Below are 16,657 nucleotides of genomic sequence, written 5' to 3' on the forward strand. Positions count from 1 at the left end.
CGATGGATGCCCACTGCGGGACGACAAAATCGTCATTGGTGAAATGAACGCACAGGTAGGAAGGGAGGAAATGTATAGACCGGTCATCGGACCGGATAGTCTACATATCGTATCGAATGGCAAAGGCCAACGATGCATAAACTCCGCAGCCTCCCGCGGTAGTCCGAAGCACTTTCTGCCCCCGCAAGTATATCCATAAGACCACATGGAGATCACCTAACCAAAAAACGGAAAACAAAATCGGCCACGTTAAAATCGACGGTAAACTCTTCTCAAACATCACGAACGTCCGCACTTACCGCAGTGCGAATATTGAATCCGACCACTACCTCGTTGTAGTATGCCTGCGCTAAAAACTCTCGACGGTGTACAACACGCGTCGAAGTCGGACGACGCGGCTTAACATTGGGCGGCTACAAGACGGTAGACTAGCCCAAGAATACGCGCAGCAGCTGGAAGTGGCACTCCTAACGGAAGAGCAGCTTCTCTTGATGATCGCTGGAGAGACATTCGATCCGCCATTGGTAGCACCGCTACCGCTGCACTTGGCACGGTGCCCCCGGATCAGAGAAACGACTGGTATGACGGCGAATGCGGCAGTTAGTAGAAGATAAGAATGCAGCATGGGCGAGATTGCTACAATACCGCACGAGGGCGAACGAAGCACGATATAAACAGACGCGGAACAGACAAAACTCGATTTTCCGGAGAAAAAAGCGTCAGCAGGAAGATCGAGACCGTGAAGAGACGGAGCAACTATACAGCGCTAATAACACACGAAAGTTCTATGAGAAGTTGAACCATTCACGTAAGGGCCACGTGCCACAGCCTGATATGTGTAAGGACATAAACGGGAACCTTCTTACGAACGAGCGTGAGGTGATCCAAAGGTGGCGGCAACACTACGAAGAGCACCTGAATGGCGATGTGGCAGACGAAGATAGCGGTATGGTGATGGACCTGGGGGAACGCGCGCAGGACATAATTCTACCGGCTCCGGATCTCCAAGAAATCCAGGAGGAGATTGGCCGGCTGAAGAACAACAACTACCAACTATCAGGAGAGCTACTTAAACACGGTGGTGAGGCATTGGCTAGTGCGCTGCACTTGTAATTACCAAGATTTGGGAGGAGGAAGTTTTGCCGCAGGAGTTGATGGAAGGTGTCGTGTGTCCCATCTACAAAAAGGGCGATAAGCTGGATTATAGCAACTACCGCGCAATCACATTGCTGAACGCCGCCTACAAGGTACTCTCCCAAATTGTATGCCGCCGACTAGCACCAAATGATACCAGCAGAGAAAATGATACCAGCAGAGAAATTCGGAGACGCATAGTGGCTGGAAATCGTACATACTTTGAACTCCGCAAGACGAATAGAGTTCGCCGCCGTACCAAACTGACAATCTACAAAACGCTCATTAGACCGGTAGTCCTCTACGGACACGAGACCTGGACGATGCTCGTGGAGCACCAACGCGGACTGGAAGTTTTTGAAAGGAAAGTGCTGCGTACCATCTATGGTGGGGTGCAGATGGCGGACGGTACGTGGAGGAGGCGAATGAACCACGAGTTGCATGAGCTGCTGGGAGAACCATCCATCGTTCACACCGCGAAAATCGGACGACTGCGGTGGGCCGGGCACGTAGCCAGAATGTCGAACAGTAACCCGGTGAAAATGGTTCTCAACAACGATCCGACGGGCACAAGAAGGCGAGGTGCGCAGCGGGCAAGGTGGATCGATCAGGTGGAAGATGACTTGCGGACCCTCCGTAGACTGCGTGGTTGGCGACGTGTAGCCATGGACCGAGCCGAATGGAGAAGACTCTTATATACCGCAAAGGCTACTTCGGCCTTAGTCTGAATAAATAATAATTATAATAATACTTAGAGAAGTGCATTGAAGACTCTTACTCTGTTATTTAATTTGAATTGAATTTGAATTGTCATTCTACCTCATTATAACCTGCAAAAGTATTATTCTACGAAATGAATTAAGACGCTTATTTCAATAGAACGCGGTTTTCCGGTAAGGCACACAGAGGAAATAATGCCTTCTTTAAATGAACGCGTTCAACCGCACAGTATTGCGCACAAGAATTTTTTTGTAAAATAAGATTCCATTGAACACAAAAATATGTTTTCAAATATTTCCATGGCGTGTAATATTCAGAATTTTTAACTGTGCAGTGTAAGGCATTTAGGTGGAGATGATGCCTTCTTTAAATGAACGCGTTTGCCCGGTATAAGGCAAACAGAGAAGATGTCTTCTTTACATGGACGCGTTTGCCCGGTATAAGCCACACAGAGGAAAAAATACCTTCTTCAAATGTACACATTTTCCCGGTATAAGGCACACAGAGGAGACGATGCCTTTTTAAATGGACGCGTTTGCCCGGTATAAGGCAAAGAAAGTGTATGATGCTTTCTTTAAATAAGCGCGTTTGCCCAGATCAGACACACAGAAGAGAAAATGCATTATTTTAATGAATGCGTTTGCCCGGTATAAGTAAAAGGCACACAGAGGAGATGATGCCGTCTTTAAATGAACGCGTCTGGTATAAGGCGAACAGGGGAGATGATGCCTTCTTAAAATGGACGCTCTTGCACAGTATAAGACACACAGAGGAAATAAAGCCTTTTTTTAAAGTAACGTGTCTGCCCGAAGACAAACAAGATCTCCGTCTCTCTCATACACAAACCCCATTACTCACTCACTTCCTCTGCCTCATTTTTAATTTCTCGATCAGCCACTCTTATTCATTCACTCACTCATCCACTTCCACTCATTTACTCTCAATCACTTGCCCTGTCTTTCTCTCTCACTCTTACCCTTACTCTTATTCACTCACTCTTACTTGCTCACGAACTCACTCTTAGCCACTCTCTCACTCTCAGTCAGTCACTCACTTTTACTCATGCACTCCCTGTTACACACTTACTCTTACTAACTAACTTACACTTTCTCACTCACTTCCTATTACTCACTCACTGTTACTCACTAACTCACTCTTGCTCACTGACTCCCTCCTTTTCACTTGCTCATTCATATCACTCACTAACTATTACTCGCTCATTCTATCTTACTTATTCACTCACTCTTAGTCACTCAATTTCAATCATGCACTCACTCGTACTCAATTAAGCAACTTACTAAGCAACGCACAACTGTCATTTTTATTTTTTCACGCATGCTTCGACGCAGCAAAGTTAAATCAACAAAAATGACTGTTGTGCCCCGCCTCGCTATCGAGTGGTGTGCCCCCGAAAACTCGAGCACTTTGAAACTTGGATTCCGTGAGGAGTGACCTTAAAGGGTGCCATACGAAGTGGAACAGGATTTTACGGAGTAAAATTGACACGGTTCCATGTTAAGGGCAAACTATTGTTCATTCATATGAGTTCTATGATAAATAAACTTTTATTGAGTAACATTTTTGCCTTTCTCGTATACTAAGTATACGGTATTGCCTTTCTCGTATACTAAGTATACGGTAAAGGCTATATGATCGCTCCAAAAACAAACTTTTTATAGAAGGCCCGGAGACCCATAGTGTTATATACCAATCGACTCAGTTCGACGAATCGAGGTGATGTCTGTGTGTGTGTGTGTGTATGTGTGTGTATGTGTGTGTGTGTGTGCGCAAAACTACTCAACAAAATGTCACTCATTTTTCGGGCACTTATCCTCAACCGATTTGCTCGCAACAAGTTGCATTCGACGCAGAATCCTGTCCCATTGTTTCCTATTTGAAATTAGCCAGATCGAACTATGGGATCAAGAGTTATAGCCAAAATACAAATTCATACGAAAAAATCGCGTAAAAATGTCACTCATTTTTCGGGCACTTATTCTCAACCGATTTGCTCGCAACAAGTTGCATTCGACGCAGAATCCTGTCCCATTGTTTCCTATTTGAAATTGGCCAGATCGGACTATGGGGTCGAAAGTTATGGCCAAAATACAAAATCCTACGAAAAAATCGCGTAAAAAATGTCACTCATTTTTCGGGCACTTATCCTCAACCGATTTGCTCGCAACAAGTTGCATTCGACGCAGAATCCTGTCCCATTGTTTCCTATTTGAAATTGGCCAGATCGGACTATGGGGTCGAAAGTTATGGCCAAAATACAAAATCCTACGAAAAAATCGCGTAAAAATGTCACTCATTTTTCGGACACTTATCCTCAACCGATTTGCTCGCAACAAGTTGCATTCGACGCAGAATCCTGTCCCATTGATTCCTATTTGAAATTGGCCAGATCGGACTATGGGATCAAAAGTTATGGCCAAAACACAAAATCATACGAAAAAATCGTGTAAAAAATGTCACTCATTTTTCGGGCACTTATCCTCAACCGATTTGCTCGCAACAAGTTGCATTCGACGCAGAATCCTGTCCCATTATTTCCTGTTTGAAATTGGCCAGATCGGACTATGGGATCGAGAGTTATGGCCAAAATACAAATTCATACGAAAATATTGCGTAAGAAATGTCACTCATTTTCAGGCACTTATTCTCAACCGATTTGCTCGCAACAAATTGCATTCGACGCAAAATCCTTTCCCATTATTTCCTATTGAAAATTGGACAGGTCGGACTATGGGATCGGATGTTATGACCAAAATACCTTTTTCATAAAATCGCAAAAAATGTCACCTATTTTTCGGACACCTAACCTTAATCGTTTCACACGCAGCAAGTTGCATTCGACGCAGAATCCTGTCCCATTGTTTCCTATTGAAAATTGGCTAGATCGGACTATGGGATCGGAAGTTATGGCCGAAACACCATTTTAGCCTTTTTATACGAAAAGGCTGTATGTTCGCTCAAAAACCAAACTTTTACAGAAGGCCTGGAGACCCATAGTGTTATATACCAATCGATTCAGCTCGACGAACTGAGATGATGTCTCTGTCTCTCCCACTTCATACGGGAGTTTGGCGGAAAGACGGTCATGAGATTCATATCATAACAAATATTGCCCTCCGCTCGCGTGATGGGAATGACATTTTCGTTTACTTTTTGTGTAGTCAGAGCTTCAGTTCAACTAACATCCAAAAGTGATATCCTTAAATATATGACTGGGTGAAATAAAACAGGGTTATGTACGTCAAAAGATTGGAAAAGAAACAAAAATGTCGAAATTCTTATTAGCATATTGTAGATCAAGCTGAAAACCGAACCGAGGTCCCGCGAAATCGCATTTCCGGATGTTGCAACTGCATCGCGAGTAGTGCGCAACTGTGCCATAGTCGGGCACCACTCGCGATGCAGTTGCGACATCCGGAAATGGGACAAAATATGATTTTCGGTTTTCAACTGGATCTACAATATCTTTGCCATAAATAATCTGATTTTCATAGAACGGACAAAGAAATTTGTCTGTTTTACTCCTAGCCACTAGCTCATCTTTTTTCAAGCACACACACATTTTACGAAGGTCGAGAAAGGCACCATCACCGCTAGGTGGATTAATCTGGGTTTTTTTCATTGAAATGAAGTATAAATGTGAAATAATGACTAATTCGCTCTAATCAGAAGTACGTTGCTGCCACTGAAATCGACGACAGTTGTTTTCATTTTACGATTCCATTTTTCTTAATTTAAACATATTTTTAATATATTTGCTACTTCTGGTGATAATTTGTAGTGTCATATTCATCTATTCTTCTTCTTCTATCTATATAATAAAAATGAAATGGTCTGTGTTTGTATTAGCATAGCTTGAAAACGACTGGATAGATTTTCCCCATTTCTTCAGCAAATCGGTTCATTATTATCTCCGACGGGTTTACAGAATGTTTTCTCTCTTTCATCACTATTTAAATTAAGAATATCATAAGATTTTGAAATTAAGATGTATATGGAGATGTTGCAAAGGCAGTTCACAACGTACATTCTCGCCTACTATGCAGAAGAACGTCTGCCGGGTCAACTAGAACATAATAAAAATAATAACAGTAAGTGTAAGTTTGCTATTTATGTGCTGTTTTCTTTAGCAATGCATTAATGGTAAAAATTTCACTTGGTTTTTCTATTGTTACATACTCAAATGGAATCCTTGCGTTTGGTATTAAATTTAAAAAAACACGCTTGTTGTTCACAGCAGAAGCGGGGCGCCATTAGCAATCCAGGCTCAGACAAATCTTGATGGGTTGAAAGCATTAATAGTTCGCGGTAATTCAAAATCTGTTTGGTGCCTGAAATGATCTTTATATCAAATATCGAATGGATTCATTGATTATTGCGCAGTAGCTTTATAAAATAGTCTAATTCTTAAAATGTTTTTAAATTTATTTGAAAATTCAAGTACACAATCACCCTGTTTTTTCACTTGTCACGTGATGCCTTATTCACTTGAAAGGCTTACTGAAGATCCTAGATATTGAAATTCAATTTAAAGTCATTGACAACTATACAGACAAGAAACAAACTCACCATTTAAACGCCTATATTTATCCAATCACCAGATGAAAACAGGAATGGAATTTGTCTCAACAGCTGACTGCTTTCCGATAAGCTGCCAACAATCCACCGAAGCTTGCAGTGAATATCCTTTCTATGCTTTGTGTTACTCACACCTTCCTTGCGATCAATCACCACGTGTATCGATACTCACTACCGTATACTCTAGAGCTGTTTCTACCGTCTCGTCACATAAATTGAATCCCAATGCTTATAGATGCTGTTTTTCCCAGCCACCATCAGCAAGTGCCAATCTTTCATTTCCTGCTATTGCTTGCAGGTATCCAACGAAAAACGAAAGAAATCACTTTTTTTCTCGTCACTTCTGCCAATAGCACTTCTCCTCACTCCTACGGTGAGTTAAATTGAAAACTTTTTCCTCGCTCGCAGTCGACTATGAGCCCCAAATGGATCATCAGCCAAGTGCACAGCTTGTGGGTAGGGCGGATGCGGGGGAGAACAATTCGCTGGATCCTTGCAGCTCAACGCGGGCACCGACTGACTGAGCAATTTATGCAGTGAACACGATCTTTCTACACATATTGATTCCAGCTCCTCGGCAACATGCTTAGTTGTTCTCGAATTATGCAATGATTAAATAATCTGCATCAGCACCGAGAAACTAAACACTAGGTTTGTATATTTCATGAAATTCGATTTTCTTCCTAATGCAACTATATTTCGAGTGTTTCACTTTACATGTTTTCATTTAAACATTTTTTTCTTAACATGTTTTTCGATTATTACCATTATATTAAAATGGAGGCGCATGGTAGTTCCATTCGCTGAAGTTATCTTTTTGTAATGTTTGACAGGTTACTATTCCACTTATTGAACCATTACCCAATATTCGTCTTATTTTCTAATTATCCAATTGATGATCATATAACGGATTACTGGATTTCTTTGTGAACGAAACAAATCGGAAAAGCCAGTTACATTAAGACTACCCACATTTATTACATTTCATATAAAAACTAAAAACATTCTTCACATTTTCAGCACTAAATCATTAGACAGCATTTTCAACACATTTGAAATATTTTCTAACTACGGATCACCACTTCGATTTTGAAGTAGACTGAAACCTTTTTATTCACCTTCGTTTATCACTTTCTAGTCGAAACTTCACAACAATTTAGCATTAACTAAATTAATCCCGAACTACTTTGTCAACCACTCGAAACGTAAAACGGTATTATCACGCCTTCAACAGCTCCCGAAATTCTCACATCACCCCCTCATACATCACCATTCAAATTCTTGCCCTTGGGGATGGGGAAAGTAGTTACTGCGACTATTTCTACTGTGAAACTGAACACTCATCAATCTTATGGTTCGATTCACCAACCAAAAACCGGGAAGCACCGGAGGCTCCGAGCTAATCACGCTTTTCCGTGGCAAAAGTCAGCAACAAACTGTTTCCTTTTGGCCGTGGTCCGCTGTTGTTGAGGCTCTAGCATAAACCCAGCACAGCACCTAAGGTCCTGGTTTGTAGAAGAGAATTTTATGATGACGATTTCTCTCCCTCTCCCTGTCTAGAACGTGGTGCTTTACTACGGCAGAAGCAACAGAGTGAAAAATTGTACCAATACATTGGAAGCGCATACTGCGGGGGAGCTTTCGTCCGACGTTCGGAGCTTTTCTTGGGATTGCTCGTACGTGCACGAGATATCGGAGGAATGCAAACACGAAGGCAAATGCATTATGCAGCAGATTCAATGGAACAGATGATTCAGTGCTTGTTGCTGAAAGTTCGCTGGGCTTAGCAAAGTTATGACCGATTGCACATTAACTCCAGGACTAAAGCTAAAGATATTTCTTCGCATTTCTATGTTTGCTTCTATTTGCTCTTTTTCTCTTGTAACCGAAATAAGGCTTTTTATAAACATGTTTAACGATAATTCCATTTTCTGTTTTCGGTTCCACAATCAGCTAATCTCGAAGTAAAACAATATAGCACCATTTTTATTACATAGAACAGAATAAAATCAACATTCATTCATTCAAAAAATTGAATGAATTCATCTGCAGTAACATTTGAGTTTTGCCAAATCATCGATGTATGAAAATTTCATACTAAATCTATTCCGTAGTTTTAAATTTAATCACATTTCACAAATACGCCATTTTCAGATAGTAGCATAATATTTTTATTCATTATTAGCGAGATTTACAGGCAGAGGTTTGTTCATCTCGTGTAGGTAGAAATGACAATGAATGATATTTGCAAAAAAAATTGGGAATTTTATAGATGTGATTTTTGAAATTACCCGACGCGACGTTTCAGCCGAATGTATTTGGCCTTTTTCAAGGGAAACTATTTGTCAACCGTTTTTTCGTTCGCGAATTAATGCCTGTTGCATGTTTTGGGCTTCTTGTATGCTACAATTATACGCATTAAAAACATTCATTATGATGATATACGAAAAAACACTACAACGCTGCACGATACCAAACGGCTATTTAACGGCAATTGAACAATTAAACGCAAGCATGACATATGTTTTAAATATATATAAAGTACACAAATGAGATTTAATAATATTTAACTGATGTTTTTTGAAAGTACATTATGAAGTGTATAAAAACTATGTTACACTGAAAGGGGGAAGAAATGTGAACTTTCATACAAAAAAAACCCATATTAATCCACCTAGCGGTGATGATGCCTTTCTCGCTCTTTATAAAATGTGTCGAGAAAAATTCTTTAGAGACGTCAAATAGAACAAATATAAAGTAATTAATGGTTTTGACTCGTGGGGAAACCATATCAAAACCGTCATAAAATCGGTTGTAGTCGAAATCAGGGACAGAAAAATTTTAACATGCTAAAAATCGAGTCATCGCTGTATCTTGTACATATTCATTCATGGGATGATGCTATGGCAGTTTCATTGCAAAGAATTGAAAATAGTAGTTTGTGCAACTAGTTGCAAAAAGATGATTTTTTCAGCACGAGTATGATAAATCTGTACCAAAATGGTACAATTTTATTTACTTCAGATGATCAATCTTGCCAAAAAATCGTGTTGCTGCAGAAAACAAATAGATTCCATGTTATCGTGCCACATTAGGTGCTCGACAGACCATAGCTTGAGCTTGATTGACTGCTCGTAGTTGCTACTCCATTATGACCAGATCAGCTGTTCTTGCACAGGGAACCAAGAGATGTTTGCTTGGGACTAGCACACATCTTCAATGTACCAGTACTGAGGATATCATTTGTTAGGTAATACTGGCGCCTGCCACGTCAGAATGCAAGTCAATGTAGGGAAGGGGGAGGAAATGATGATGCAATCACTCGCCCACTGCAAGCCGAATATACCTCTGCACTTGCCACGAGTTCATGCGGAATTTGTTGGAATTTTGAGGGTTAGGTTGGAGAAGCAGAGGTCCGGTCTTGGTTAACGAGCTGCCAACGTGATAGATAGGAGAAGGTAATTGAATTTCTAATTGGATGTAGGAAACGAGCTCTATAGTTCATTTCCAATTTCAGCAGATTACTGTTAGAATACTCAAGTTGAAGGTATAGGAATAGTAATGGAAACGGTATGGAAGTCCATTTCCAGTTCTAGCGATTGCTAGAACATGAGAAATAAAGAGAAAGATACAAAGTAGGAGAATGGAACGGACCTGGGATTGAACCCACGACCTCCTGCGTATGAGGCAGAAGCAGTAGCCATATGACTACCAAGCCCGCTGCATTAGGTGCTCGATAGACCATAGAGCGATAAATAAACCTGCCTTTGGAGAATTTGATGTCATGCTCACCAAATTATTTTATTTATTACGTGACACAGAGAATACACTGTTTGAACACCCACCCAAGCCAATTGAGCCAAATGTGGCCATGTAACTATTGTTCTAATGCTGGTTTTCCATTATAGCACCCAAATGAGTGCTACTTGAAAAACCAGCATTCGATATAATGGAAAATAATGGATTTTATGCAACCCATTTGAGTTGCATAATGTTCATTAAAGCACCCATACATGTCATTGGTATGGAAAAGTAGGCCGTTTCATCACTCAAATGCTGTAAACCAGGTATTATGATCAGAAATTGCAAAATATTTTTTTATGAAGTTAAATTGTAAACAAATAATCAATCAAAAGCCTGAATGCGTCCATTTTTGAAAGAATTAAAACCAAAAATAGAGAACTATTTAAATTACACATGTTCCAAGATCTGAAAAAAATCGTATCTTCGAAATATTGAGAATGTAGCTAACACTATTTTGAGAGCCTATTCCGACTACAAGCTTTATCAGGATAAAGCTATAATGAGGAGGCTCTTGATGTCAAAGTTGTCGTGTAACATCTCGTAATCTACACAAACTATAAGCGTCACCTTTTAGAAAACCAAGAATGTTCAAACGTATGTAGCAAGCATTTTTGACAAACTACATCCTATTTACATTATTATTAGGACGTACCTTATCATTATCGGATAATAGTAAAAGAGTATAAAATTGATTACCTGATAACTTTCCCTCAAAACCACAAACGCTCATTAATAATGAAATTTATTACCTGACAGCAGAATGGAACTGCTATCGACTACGCGGCTTTTTCTACTCAGATCTCTCTTTGAACGTGCTCGAAAAGTAAGTTAGTTCTTAATACCTAATATTCTGGCTAAATTTTTTATGACATGAAACAGGATTCACCGTCCTATACAACTTGTTGTGAGTAAACAAATTAATATCAAGTGTCCCAAAACCAAGTGAATTTTTTAAATGCATTTTACGAATAAAAAAATAGTTCTTGGGCTTCTTTTAAAAAAGTTTTTTTTTTGTAAAAAAAATATATTGGCAAAATTTTTTTTTTTACTTTGTGTACGAGAAAGGCAAAAAAATATTGGCTAAAACTTTCGAGCCCAGAGTCCCAATTTTCATTGGAAAACAATCGGACAGGATTCCCCGTCGAACACAATTTGTTGCGCGCAAATCGGTTGATGAAAACTGATTGAAAAGTTGGCCTGACTTTCCAAGCCTTTTTTGCTTAAAAATGTATTTTGACCATAGTTTCTGATCCCGTCTGCCCAGTTCTCAATAGAAAGCAATGGGACGGGATCCCCTGTCGAACGCTACTTTTGCGAAACAATCGGTAAAGAATAAGTGACAAAAAAGTGAGCTAGATTTTTTCACTCGTGTTCGTCGAAAGATAAAGTATTTTGACCTTAACTTCTGAGCCCATAGTCCGACCCGGCAAATTTTCAATAGGAAACAATGGGACAGGATTCTGCGTCGAATGCAACTTGTTGCGAGTAAATCGGTTAAGGGTAAGTGCCTGAAAAATGGGCTAGACTTTTCCACTCGTTGTTGTCTAAAAAAAAGTATTTTGACCATAACTTCTGAGCCCATAGTCCGATCCGGCCAATTTTCAATAGGAAACAATGGAACAGAATTCTGCGTCGAATGCAACTTGTTGCGAGTAAATCGGTTAAGAGTAAGTGCCTGAAAAATGGACTAGACTTTTCCACTCGTTGTTGTCTGAAAAAAAGTATTTTGACCATTACTTTTGAGCCCATAGTCCGATCCTGCCAATTTTCAATAGGAAACAATGGGACAGGATTCTGCGTCGAATGCAACTTGTTGCGAGTAAATCGGTTAAGGGTAAGTGCCTGAAAAATGGGTTAGACTTTTCCACTCGTTGTTGTCTAAAAAACAGTATTTTGACCATAACTTCTGAGCCCATAGTCCGATCCGGCCTATTTTCAATAGGAAATAATGGGACAGGATTCTGCGTCGAATGCATTTCGTTGCGAGCAAATCGGTCAAGGGTAAGTGCCTGAAAAATGGGCTAGACTTTTCCACTCGTTGTTGTCTAAAAAACCCAGATTAATCCACCTAGCAGTGATAGTGCCTTTCTCGTTTCTTGTGAGTGAGTAATTTCTTCGCACTTTTGGTATGAAAAAAAGTATTTTGACCATAACTACTGAGCCCATAGTCCGACTGGTCCGGTTTTCGATACGAAACAATGGGACAAGATTCTGCGTCGAACGCAACTTGTTGCGAGCAAATCGGTTGAGAATAAGTGCCCAAAAAGTGAGCTAGACTTTTTGCGCACACACACACACATACACACACACAGACATCACTTCAATTCGTCGAGCTGAGTCGATCGGTATATAACACTATGAGTCTACGGGCCTCCTATAAAAAGTTCGTTTTTGGAGCAAACATATAGCCTTTAAGTATACTTTGTATACAAGAAAGGCAAAAAGTATTTTGGCCATAACTTCTAAGCCCATAGTCCGATCGGGTCAATTTTCAAAAAGAATCAATGGGAAAGGATTCTGCGTCTAATGCAACTTGTTGCGAGCAAATTGAGAATAGGTGCCCAAAAAGTGAGCTAGACTTTTTAATGCGATTTTTTATGAAAAAAAGTATTTTGGCCATAACTTCCAAGCCCATAGTCCGATCGAGTCAGTTTTCAATAGGAAACAATGGGACAGTATTCTGCGTCGAATGCAATTTGTTGCGAGCACATCGGTTGAGAATAAGTGTCCAAAAAGTGAGCTAGACTTTTTGCGCACACACACACACATACACACACATACACACACACAGACATCACTCCAATTCGTCGAGCTGAGTCGATCGGTATATAACACTATGGGTCTCCGGGCCTCCTATAAAAAGTTCGTTTTTGGAGCGAACATATAGCCTTTACATATACTTTGTATACGAGAAAGGCAAAAAGTATTTTGGCCATAACTTCCAAGCCCATAGTCCGATCGGTTCAGTTTTCAATAGGAAACAATGGGACAGTATTCTGCGTCGAATGCAACTTGTTGCGAGCAAATCGGTTGAGAATAAGTTCCCAAAAAGTGAGCTAGACTTTTTAATGTGATTTTTTATGAAAAAAAGTATTTTGGCCATAACTTCTAAGCGCATAGTCCGATCGGGTCAATTTTCAATAGGAAACAATGGGACAGGGTTCTGCATCGAATGCAACTTATTGCGAGCACATCGGTTGAGAATAAGTGCCCAAAAAGTGAGCTAGACTTTTTAATGTGATTTTATATGAAAAAAAGTATTTTGGCCATAACTTCCAAGCCCATAGTCCGATCGGTTCAGTTTTCAATAGGAAACAATGGGACAGTATTCTGCGTCGAATGCAACTTGTTGCGAGCAAATCGGTTGAGAATAAGTACCCAAAAAGTGAGCTAGACTTTTTAATGTGATTTTTTATGAAAAAAACCCTGATTAATCCACCTAGCGGTGATGATGCCTTTCGCGCTCGTTCAAAATAGTTGATAAACATATATGAAAAGTCTAAAATAACAATTGGTGAATAAGAGTTATTTTTCACATTCATTTATACCAGATGAACCGGCCTAGGGTCGAAGATCTCGTAAAGAAGTAAGCACCGTAGTAAGATAAGTACCTAGATAAATTATTATACCTACGCATAGTATAAATAGTGTAAGCTGCGATCATTTTCTTCAAGTCGAGTCAAGTACGAGACACTGAAGACGGCCTTACTGTTGAGGTCGAAATACGTATCTGCCAAGATACAATTAAGTGGTGGAATTCAATGGGATTGTATAAACTCGTCTTATGACAGGTGAAAACATTCCACTAAAAGCTCAAAATAATTTTCTTATCAAAAAAACGGTTGTGAGAAAAAACAAATGTTTCCATTTGTCAAACTTTCGAGTGCTTTCCGTTTCGAAGCCAGAATCCAGCTTAGACTTCCATCATCCAATCAATAAGTTAGCTTTTTTGAAATTGTTGTTTTGAATAATATGATTCTTCATATAAATAAACATTCAGTTGACCCTTCCCGTCAATGATAGATGGGGATAGGAGGTGATAGGGGAGCTAAATGTCAAAGAAGGAAAATCCATACGAGTTGACAGCTTGATACCCAACATGTTCCAGACAGCAGAACAAAGGGAACCGAAGCGACAATCTTTATCTAGTAACTAAAATATCTTTTATTAAATCGAAAACAAAAACCGAAAACGTGTGCATGTGTGAACCGTCTGCAAAAATTCACTCAATGTTCGTTCAAAATCGGGTCAATCTTAAAAAACAGCACTTTTTCGATTTTTGTTTTGAATTTAAAAAATATTTAGTGGCGTAAAAAAAATATAGGACCTTAAATAAGCCAAAGAATCGATTAAGGGAATGCACATTTTTGACGAGAAAGATAAATTTTTGCTGATAAGCAGTTCCATTTTTGTCATTATCATTCAAACACTTTTCACCAAGCTTTATAAATTTCCATCCGACTTAAAAAATCTGAAGAGAATTCTACTGGGGTTGTTTTTATTTATATGGAAAGCATTTCGCAGTAATTGGTATGAATGTATGGTTAAAATGGAATATTTTAATTTCTAAACTGATCCAAAATTATTTATCAGATCACTCTTTACAGGTAAACGATTAAAGCACCAAATCTGATAGATAACGCGTGACAGAGCGTGACAGCATTCTTGAGCTCTTATTGTGCAATACTTTATATCGTATTGATAACATATATCGGAAAATCGAAAATCGTTGCTTACCTTCGTGTAATTTGTTATGGATTATAGCAAGACTGTTTTCGATCATTTAGTAATATAGTTTCGATAGTTTAGTAGTTTGTCAATAACTCATTCCAGAGGTTAAATTTCAAAAGTGATATGTGGAGGACTTCTAGAGCGAAGGTTTTTACAACTCTGCCTAATTGTTGTTTCTATTGCACTAATAACAGAGTTATTGCGCTAGTTGCAGTAACTTATTATACAGGCTGATCGAAATTTTGTTATCATTTAGTATTAGTAACTAGTCCTTTAACTCTGCTTTCCGTTTCGAAGCCAGAATCCAGCTTAGACTTCCATCATCCAATCAATAAGTTAGCTTTTTTGAAATTGTTGTTTTGAATAATATGATTCTTCATATGGGTCATTCCGCGCCAAGTGACCGAGCACGTGCAATTAACCTATTTAAAATAATGAAAAATACCTAGCACATATTAATTTTGGTCCATTATTTTGAATAACCATATGACCATGGTGATTGAACCGCCCCTTCGACCAAAACCCCCCCCCCCTGTTTTTGGAGATTTTTAAAAACATGCTGTTTTCAAATATCGATATCTTAGCCCCTGATAAAGCTACAAGAAACTTTAATACCAGTTTTCCGCTTGAAATTTGATGAAGTTTTAAGAAAAAAAACTTCAAATGCTGAGCAGTGTTGCCAACTATATTATTTTCTTCACAAAATAATAAAAAAGCATTTTTCTCAAAATACGTATATTTTTTTCTTCGATTTCTCAACGGATTCGAGCTTAACAGACTTTTTCCAGTCGGAAACACTTATCGATACAAAGTAAAATGCGCCGTTGCTGAGATATGGCAGCTTTAGTAAATCTTATTTGGGTCATTCCGCGCCAAGTGACCGAGAAAAAGTGAAAACTTGCAGGTGAATACTATGAGTTCTAACCAAATCGGGTGTATCTACTTAGGGGTCGTACACTTATTACGTGAGCGATTTTCCTGGGTTTTTCGACCACCCCCCTCCCCCCCCCTGTAAGATTTGTTTCATACAAATGATTTTTTATTTATATGCAGCGCAATATATTGACCAAACCCCCTCCCCCCATAAGTGCTTACGTAATATGCGCACGGCCCCTTACTTTGGGCCCATATTTCTAAAAAGCATTTGATCCGACCGTTTGAGTCGCCCCTCCGACCAAACACTCCTCCCTATCTTTGAAGATTTTTATAAACATGCCATTTTCAATAATCGATATCTCCGCCCCTAATAAAGCTAAAAAAAACCGTCAGTACCAGTTTTCCGCTTGAAATTTTGTGAAGATTTTACAAAAAATATCTCAGATGCAAAGCAGTGTTGCCAACTACATTATTTTTCTAAAAAAAATAAAAAATAGCATTTTTATCAAAATACGCATATTTTTTAAATTTCTCAGCGGATTTGAGTTTATCAGGCAATTTCCTGACGAAAACACTTATCGACCCCCAGGGCAGTCGCGGGATAATCATTGATGTGCCGCAAAAGACAACTCTTGATTCATACTTGAGTCCCTTTTTTGTCCTAAAAATGTATACCAGCTTTTAGATTTGAATCTTATAAGTAATGATAAGATTTGGAATACTAATAAACGAATGACTAAAACACAACAAATTTTTAGAAGTATATAGCCTTCTTTAGGTATCCAAAACAGGTGAA

The 16,657-nt window shown here is 39.2% G+C and overlaps 1 protein-coding gene across 1 annotated transcript in view; it reads right to left on the reverse strand.

Moving 5' to 3' along the window:
• Positions 1–6,552, reverse strand: part of LOC134226828 (uncharacterized) — a 181,517-nt gene extending 174,965 nt beyond the window's left edge. Inside the window, exon 1 of the mRNA XM_062707850.1 lies at positions 6,442–6,552. The gene's annotated coding sequence lies outside the window, so the exon portion shown is untranslated. The remainder of the gene's footprint in view (positions 1–6,441) is intronic.
• Between the last annotated feature and the right edge of the window lie 10,105 nt (positions 6,553–16,657).

Source organism: Armigeres subalbatus, chromosome 3 (assembly GCF_024139115.2).
Source record: "Armigeres subalbatus isolate Guangzhou_Male chromosome 3, GZ_Asu_2, whole genome shotgun sequence".
NCBI lineage: Eukaryota > Metazoa > Arthropoda > Insecta > Diptera > Culicidae > Armigeres > Armigeres subalbatus.